This window comes from Nannobrachium achirus, assembly GCF_963921795.1.
Source record: "Nannobrachium achirus genome assembly, chromosome: 13".
NCBI classification, from domain to species: domain Eukaryota; kingdom Metazoa; phylum Chordata; class Actinopteri; order Myctophiformes; family Myctophidae; genus Nannobrachium; species Nannobrachium achirus.
In genome coordinates this window covers 59,590,055-59,597,896 of record NC_137833.1, presented here as the reverse complement: position 1 = coordinate 59,597,896, position 7,842 = coordinate 59,590,055, and the positions used below count along the sequence as shown (strand labels likewise).

The window sequence follows — 7,842 nt, the reverse complement described above, 5'->3', positions numbered from 1 at the left end:
ATGACTGCCGTCCTGCTGGGACCAGCCACAGTCTCTTGTTCCCTCCGTGGCCTGGGCCCGCTCACGCTCCTCAACCGCTTCCTGATGTTACGTAGTCTTTCTTCTAGGAACCCGGTTGCTGGCTTCTGGTGTCGCCCCTGGGTATAATATGTGGCCTGACAAGATATAAAAATAATCTCCATAAGTCCATGAGCTTAAAATGTATTTGACTAGCAAGGCATTTAGTTTTACTTCACAAAAAGTACTCACAAAACCACTGCTACTGCCATCCTTTAAGCAGGGGAATTCAATCATCAAAGCGGAGGCCAGGGCAGATTTGGTCGCTGAGGGAGGTCTGTAAAAGGCCAACAACATGTACATAAATATACTATCATTAGACAATGAAACAGTCGTCATACTGTAAAAAACACTCTAAATGCCAACAAGACAATTAACACTATGTGAGAGTATTGTCGTCTTAGGCCAGGAGCCCATCGCCTGTGTATGTTGTGTCAGACAGCTTGATGTACAAGTGCAATCTTAGGACATAGGCCTAACGCTGGTATGCCACAGGGACTTACCCCTAATCGGTTACCATTTTGAATTTTGGTAAGACTTGGTCGGGGATCAAACTCATGACCTTTCAATGTCAGGGCAGACTTTAATTTAAACAATCATTCAGTAAATTTTTACTCACGTTTCTCCACATTTTTCAATGAGGTGAGACACCAGAATCCGCACCATGGCACGTCTCTCCTTTACTGTGATCAGTTGGTCTTTGTCCAGGCTCTCAACTATAGTCCTGCCCTCAGGCACAGCAGAAAGAACAGTGCGGACAAACTGAAATAATACAGACAAAAAGGCAAATAAACTTTCGCTGTTACTACGTGTCATCTTTTCGACACCCAACTCTAACCCTTACCCTAAACCTAACCTCCGTGGGGTGAGTAGCTAACCCTCCCGACGCTCCATAATGATGTGGGGTTAGTCACTAAACCTCCCAACGCTCCTTTGTAGAAATGACGTTCGAAAGAGCGAGATTTCCCCGTCTTAGAAATGACGTTCGAAAGAGCGAGATTTCGCCGTCTTTGGGATCACTAATCTTAAAGTCTAGACCTCTATGGATGCCTCGGTTACTGTGCACATGATAGGGAAAGGGCCCTGAATCAACTGAATAGCCTGGCCCAGAATATTCCCACAGCTGAAAACAAGTAGAAATTTTATCTTTAAATAAAAAAAATCCCACATGTAGTTTTAAGAAATGGTGACTTAAATCAGAGAGAATGACTTACAAATAATGGAACTGCCTGCAGAATCGTCCCTGGCATCACTGGTGCATCAGACATCACTACGTTTGGGATTGGAGTCATCTCTGGGGTTGGAGTTGCAACTGCAGTCATCTCTGGGCATGGGGCAGCAACTGTGGCAGCTGGCAAATCTGGTCTTGGGAGTGTGGCTGGTGGGCACACAGTGTGCCCAACCTGTGCATCTGTGCAACTGTTAAACTGCGTTTAAGAGTTGAACAAGCTTCAATGAAAACTTTAAAGCAGCTTTAAAGCAGCTTTAAAGCAGCTCCCCACCCATAGTCTCCACTGAAAATCTTCACCCCCCTACCCTAGCACTAATGAATCTTTTTCACTCCTTCAACCCTAGCTTGTACTATTCTAAAGTTCTAATGCAGGAGTCTTGAACAGAGGGTCCTCAGAGTTACTACCAATTCTTTGTGTGACTTTTTCCCCCTCCTTTTTTATACTAACCACTTGAACCCTGTCGTCCATATTCAGAGAACTTTAGCCAGAAATAGCAGATCTACAAGCTCACAACGCCTCGCACTGAGGCGATGAGCTTGTAGATCAGCTATTTTCAGCCAAAAGGTTTCTTGTAGTGGGGAAAAGGAGAAGACTAAGTACAGAGTGAAAAGTCAAGTTAATTAAGTACCGACGGTTCTAGTGGTTAAATATCTGAAAACACAAATTGACATGAATCCAAAATACACTGATGATCGTGCTGTCAAACGATGAAACTATATGGAATCTATGAAAAGGTTGCAGGGGTCCCTGCTTCATCTCTGTCTTAACTAAGGGGTCCTTGGCCTGAAAACGTTAAGACCCCTGCTCTAATGCACACAACTTCCATACGCTTGCTACTATACCTACCTACCCCTAAGCTCTTTACCCCCACCCACCACCATGTCAGCTGATTTATTCTAAAATATTCTATAGCGAAGGGAGATGTATAAACAGTCATCATGTTCTCTGTATGATTTCACAGCATGTAATGGATGATGATCAAGTAGTTTACTTGGATCAACAGCTGCAAAAGTCTGGGTATGGGTCACACCATATGCATACAAGTGCCGTTCAAAACCTTTTGTTTCCCACTTCTGTATAACAAACATAGTTGTTGGTGTGTTTGTCATTTGACCCAGAATTATGATGGATTTTATAAGCCCAAACTGGGGTTCACCATCTGAGTCGTAGGAGTGGAATACCGTCATGCCTGGTCTGTATTTGGTGCCCTTGAAGGTCACCCAGGCTGGCACCAAAACCTCACTGAAAACAGGAAAGTTGGTTAGATCATTTTGGATTTCTTTAAATCTGTCTATGGTGGACAGAAAGGTGCTGGGCCCTGGGCCAACCTCCGTAGTGTGACTTAACACGGAGCCAGATAGAAAATTATAACATAAGTGCATCTGATGCCGATATGCCATTGTCTTGCAAATATTGCGGAAATTGCATGTGATGTGACTGACACGTTTGAAGAAGTTGTGTTTTGCTTCAAACCGCATGCACCAAAAGTGGATCAAGGGTCCCAGTTTTCTGATTGCTTGTGGGTAGTGAACCATGAAGTGGTGCTTGGACGCAAATGAAATTCAGGAAAAAGTTCAAGGAAGAGGGAGTGATGCTCCTCAATGATCTTGGTCAAATACAGTGTTCCAGCGACAGTAATAGAGGGAGAGAAGATGAACTCCATGCAATGTAACAAGAGTAGGAGGAGTTCCCACTCCTTGTTTCCCTCTGGGATCAGGTCACCAATCATGATGGGCAGTAGCCTAATAAGGCACCACGTTTGAGCTGCTGACTGCCGCATGGCCCCTTCAGGGTTTCTCAGATCATTCTTGCCAATAACAGAGGGCTTGTTAGCTTTGTCACAAAAGCCGTAATCAAAGCTTGTGAGTCTGTAATTTATTTGGTCAAGTGTGACATGTTTCTGTTCAATCACAGAACTCAAGATGAGCTTGACTTCATGGGGCCCTACACCTTCTAAAATGTCATGCATAATGTCTGGTGCAACATTATCAGTGACATGATAAAAAGAGAGCTTGTTGAACTCGCTGTCTCTCTTCAAACCTGTCTCTTTAAGGCATGCAAGTTCCAGATCTGCCTGATGGGTGTGTACATTACGCAGTTGTGCTGGATCTTCCAATGTCTGCTTCGCCGTGACATCTTTATGCACTCTGCACCACCGGCACATATGGTTAGCAGAGAAACTTTCTGTATAACCAAAGATGGCATTTAAGCCCAAGTTGTCCCCCACTACTTGCACAAGCGAGAACTTAACAACGCCTTTAAATGTAGGGGTGTTAACGTGGATGCCTTCTTTCTCTAGTAGCTGCAGCTCTGCAACAATGGGGCGCAGGACATCATCAAGAGTATAGGTTTTTGCATCATCGGATTTGTACACTGCACACAGGAAGTGTGACCGTAAACTGGAGAGTAGATCTGGTGGCAAGCTCTTGATGAGTAAGTAAATCAAGCCTAGCTTGTGTGTTCCAGTCTTTGACCCTAGAACATTAACCGTTTCACAGTCATCATTATAAATCAGAAGAGGAATGGAAGTCTCTTTCAGGAAGAGTGGGTGTGTTTTGCAAAACTCCCCATCAAAAACATCCTGAAGGACTCCACCATCTCTTTGCTGCCAGTCCAGCATTGCCTGCAAGATGCCAGGCATTTCAAGGACCTGTCCTAGAAGACGTGTAAGTGGAACACGTTGAAAAGTGTCAGGAACCGCGAGTTGTTTAACAGTGCCGGTGGCAGAGGCCCTTCTCTGGATGTAGGAAACATCCCCAAACCTTTCCTCAACTGGTTCAATGAAGCCTCCTGATTTGATAAAGTATTGCATCCGTTTATACTCAGTGTCTAAATCTCGGAAGGGCTCAGCACAGTCTTGATTATGTCCCAAACTACTGAACACTTCCATGGTCCTTGATTGCAGTCTACCCAAGGTCAGATATTAAACTAGAAGTCTGCTGAACAAACAAATTGATGCCAGACAATGTTTGTGAAGGCACAGACCTCAAATGAGCTAAAAAATGAGCTACCCGATCAATAACGCCCTCTGGCTCAATCTCATCCCACTCCTCAACTTCCTCTGCTGGCTGGCCTTCAACATTAAGGAACTCAGGCTGGACTGGATTTTGAGCGGGTACACTATGCACCTCCTCAACATTTTCATGCTGCGTGTCTTCGGAAAGATCGTATGTAGTTGAATGTTCTACCGCAGCCAATTTCAGAACACTGGAAATATGTTGAGGCATGATTAACATGATGTACCGCTCGTAAATGGGTAAAAAGGCTTTTCACATCCCCAGGAATTCGAGCTTTACATTTAAAGCAAACGTACTATCCCATCATTCATCTGAATTCTAAACAAAAAGGTGAAGGGTAAAATCTGTCAGTCTGTCTGAATTTTAGAAGACCCCTGCATTAGAGCTTTAGAATAGTACAAGCTGGGGTTGAAGGAGTGAAAAAGATTCAGTAGAGCTAGGGTATTTTAAATCAAGGTGAACACACTACTTACAAATTCATTATGCTTTTTAATGAATTTGAGCCTCTCTCCTATTTTGGGGATCAAGGCGGTGATCGTGGGGAGATCCAGGTACCCGAAGCTTTCCTCATCGATCGCCTCGTCTGAAAGACAGAACACAAAATATTACTACAGTGACCAGCTCTGTAGAGCTTGTGTGTTCCTTGTTATTCACGACTTGTGGCTGATGTCATAATTTAATCCAAACCTGCTATGATGAGGACCAACATACATGTGTTAACAATACATGAATTCATTATAATGCATATGATTCAATGCAGTAGAGCTAATTAAATCCTTTTGAAACACCTGTGTTGGTCCACAACATGGCAGGTCTAGGACTAAAACTGCAACTCGTGAATAGATATTAGGGTGCCATAACGATGGCAAGGCACAAGGCTCTGTGCATGGTTGGTGTTCAGCTGCACTACTTCCCGAAAGGATGTGGTCTTGAATATTCCTTGTCTGATACTATAGGATTAATTCATTCCTGAATAATAAATGAATCCTATAGAATTAGACAAGGAATATTCAAGACCACATCCTATCAGGAAGTAGTGCAGCTGAACACCCAGTTCAGTTAATTAAACCAATAGTATACCAACTGCCACATGCGGCCAGCAACTTCATTTAATGTGGCCTGCTTGTTGATTTGATTTCACTTGCTTTAATTACTTCAGTCTATACTAGTAGCTTAATGACTTATTAAAATATTAAAGTATTAAAATTATATTGTCTGTTTTATGTCCAATGTATTTAAGTTCATAAGGTTAACCTAAGTATCATTAAAAAAAATCTTACTTTTCAGGATTCAAATTCAAAATTAGCAAAACTTTTAGATTTCCAATTACAAAAATAGCAGATCTACTAGCTCAAAACATGTCGAGCAATATGCATGTGGCCTGCTAGAGTGATTGAGGACATATATTTGCCCATTCCATCATCAATGTTGCCCACCCCTGTAGTAGAGTAAACTATAGTTCACCATTACAATTTAACCACAGATCAATCGATATTAAACACTGAGGCATTGGTAGCAAGCTACTGTACAGAGCATATAGCAGGCACATAATGATGACAGTGGCTGCCATAACACAATACCCATAAAAATGGTATAAAAAAGGTATGAAGATGATAAATTAGCTTACCCCTGAACCTTTCTATCAGTCCAGAAAGCTGCCACTCAATCAGCTTTGACTTCACAAACTCGTCCATGGATCAACCTGAAACATAAACACAGAGTCCATTATGAACAAACATATAATACAATGAAATAAGATGCAGCAGTACAAAATGTTTTAATATAACGTTAGTTTAAAACGTCGAACTGACTGAGGCTCGCGCTGATGGAGGCGGAGGTGCAGCTGCACACACACACACACACACACACACACACACACACACACACACACACACACACACACACACACACACACACACACCCCAAATGTTAACGTTGCCAAGGTTTAAAATATGCCACTTGGTCCGTCGGCAGTTAAACTGATGCGACCGGACTTACAACACTGTTAGCTCACATGGGCTAGTTAGTACACAGTGGACTGACTAACGTTAGCTAGCTACGCTAGCTGATCGATAGCTCTGGTCCAGGCAGAGCGCTGATCTGCCAGGAAGCAGGCCCACAAACAGGACCAGTAATTCCACTGTCGTATGATGGCTTGACTTCAGTAAAATTAAACAAAACAAATGATTTACTCAGCTAAACAAAGGTAGTTTTGAGTTGTTGAAAGTCTATTCTCCGTGGTGGGAAACCTCTCAGCACCTCACCCACTCTGTAAAACACACTATTTTTGTCATGAAAAAAAAATCATCCACCTCGACTCCCGCAGAAAACGCGGAAATAATAGCCCACTCAACGGCACGGTTGAGTTGGATGCATTTTATTTCATGACAAAAATAATGTATTTTACAGGGTGGGTGGGGTCCTGAGAGGTTTCCCACCGCGAAGAACAGACTTTCAACAACGTAAACCTACATTTGTTTAGGCGAGTAGTGATGTAGTTTAGTTTATTTAGACTGAAGAAGAGCCCTCGTAGAACATTGGAATTGCTGAGCCTGCTTCCTGGCAGAGTACTAGCTAAAACCTCAGTTCACTCGATTAAGTTCCCCCTCCCGAACCATAACACTCACTTGTGATATTGCATAAAAAGACGAATTGCCGAGATAACGAACGTTGTCCTCCTAGCTATAATAACGCATTTCTCGAGTCATTTTGAGGGACAACAAAGGGTGTTTGCTACATAGCTAGCCAGCTAACGTGTTAGCAATGTACTTTGGGCTGCTAACGTTAGGGAACAGTTAACTTGCTAACGTACCAACGTACCAATCGATTCCCGAAGCTGTACACAACAGTGCTTCACAAACTTACATCTTAACAACAATATGAAGCTTTATACATTAAGTCGGCTATATGGTAAACAATTGTGGGAATGTAACAAACCTTGCTTCCTTTGTAACGCCCGCGTCTCCTCACTTCAGTCGTCCGCCATTACTATTCGGTCAGGCTTGGTTGTTAGTGGGAGGTACTTGCTGAATGTCAACCCAATGTGTTGGGTAGTCCGAAATACACCAACAAATTCTATAGAAATTACAACCCAACAGCTAATAACTCCATACCCAACAGAAATAAAAAAATAAATGCAAAATAAAAAATACCCAACTCCATGAAAACAACCCAATTAAACTACCCAACAGGTTTAACCCAGCCAAAACAACCCAGCATTTTTTAGTGTGTGGGCTGTTTATCATCTTTCAGTTCCCTCTTTCAGCTGTGAAAAGCTGGATATGTGCTTCGCCGTATGACGGTGCGTGTCGAGCATAGCAGACATGCAAGCTCATAAGGCGACATGCAAGTTCACAAAGCTGCAAGTTCCGACATGTTGTGAGCTTGTAGCTCTGATATTTTCAATGCGTGACACCATCGTATGTCAAATACAACTGCACACAGCAGCAGCAGCAACAAGCTGTGTCCGATCATGATACAATTTTAAATGATTAGGCCTATGATTGGTTTTAAAGGTTGTTCTACTTTATCCAAAT

The 7,842-nt window shown here is 42.7% G+C and overlaps 2 long non-coding RNA genes across 2 annotated transcripts; both read right to left on the bottom strand.

Annotated features, from left to right (window-relative positions):
- Positions 1 to 256: 256 nt before the first annotated feature.
- On the bottom strand, positions 257 to 1,552 carry LOC308297665. The gene is made up of 3 exons (XR_013962678.1): positions 1,272 to 1,552; positions 677 to 819; positions 257 to 334 (listed from the first exon to the last, which is right to left on the bottom strand). It is a non-coding gene; the product is annotated as an uncharacterized lncRNA (long non-coding RNA).
- Positions 1,553 to 4,730: 3,178 nt separating this feature from the next.
- On the bottom strand, positions 4,731 to 7,289 carry LOC308296639. Its single transcript, XR_013962635.1, has 3 exons — positions 7,244 to 7,289; positions 5,934 to 6,008; positions 4,731 to 4,889 (listed from the first exon to the last, which is right to left on the bottom strand). It is a non-coding gene; the product is annotated as an uncharacterized lncRNA (long non-coding RNA).
- Between the last annotated feature and the right edge of the window lie 553 nt (positions 7,290 to 7,842).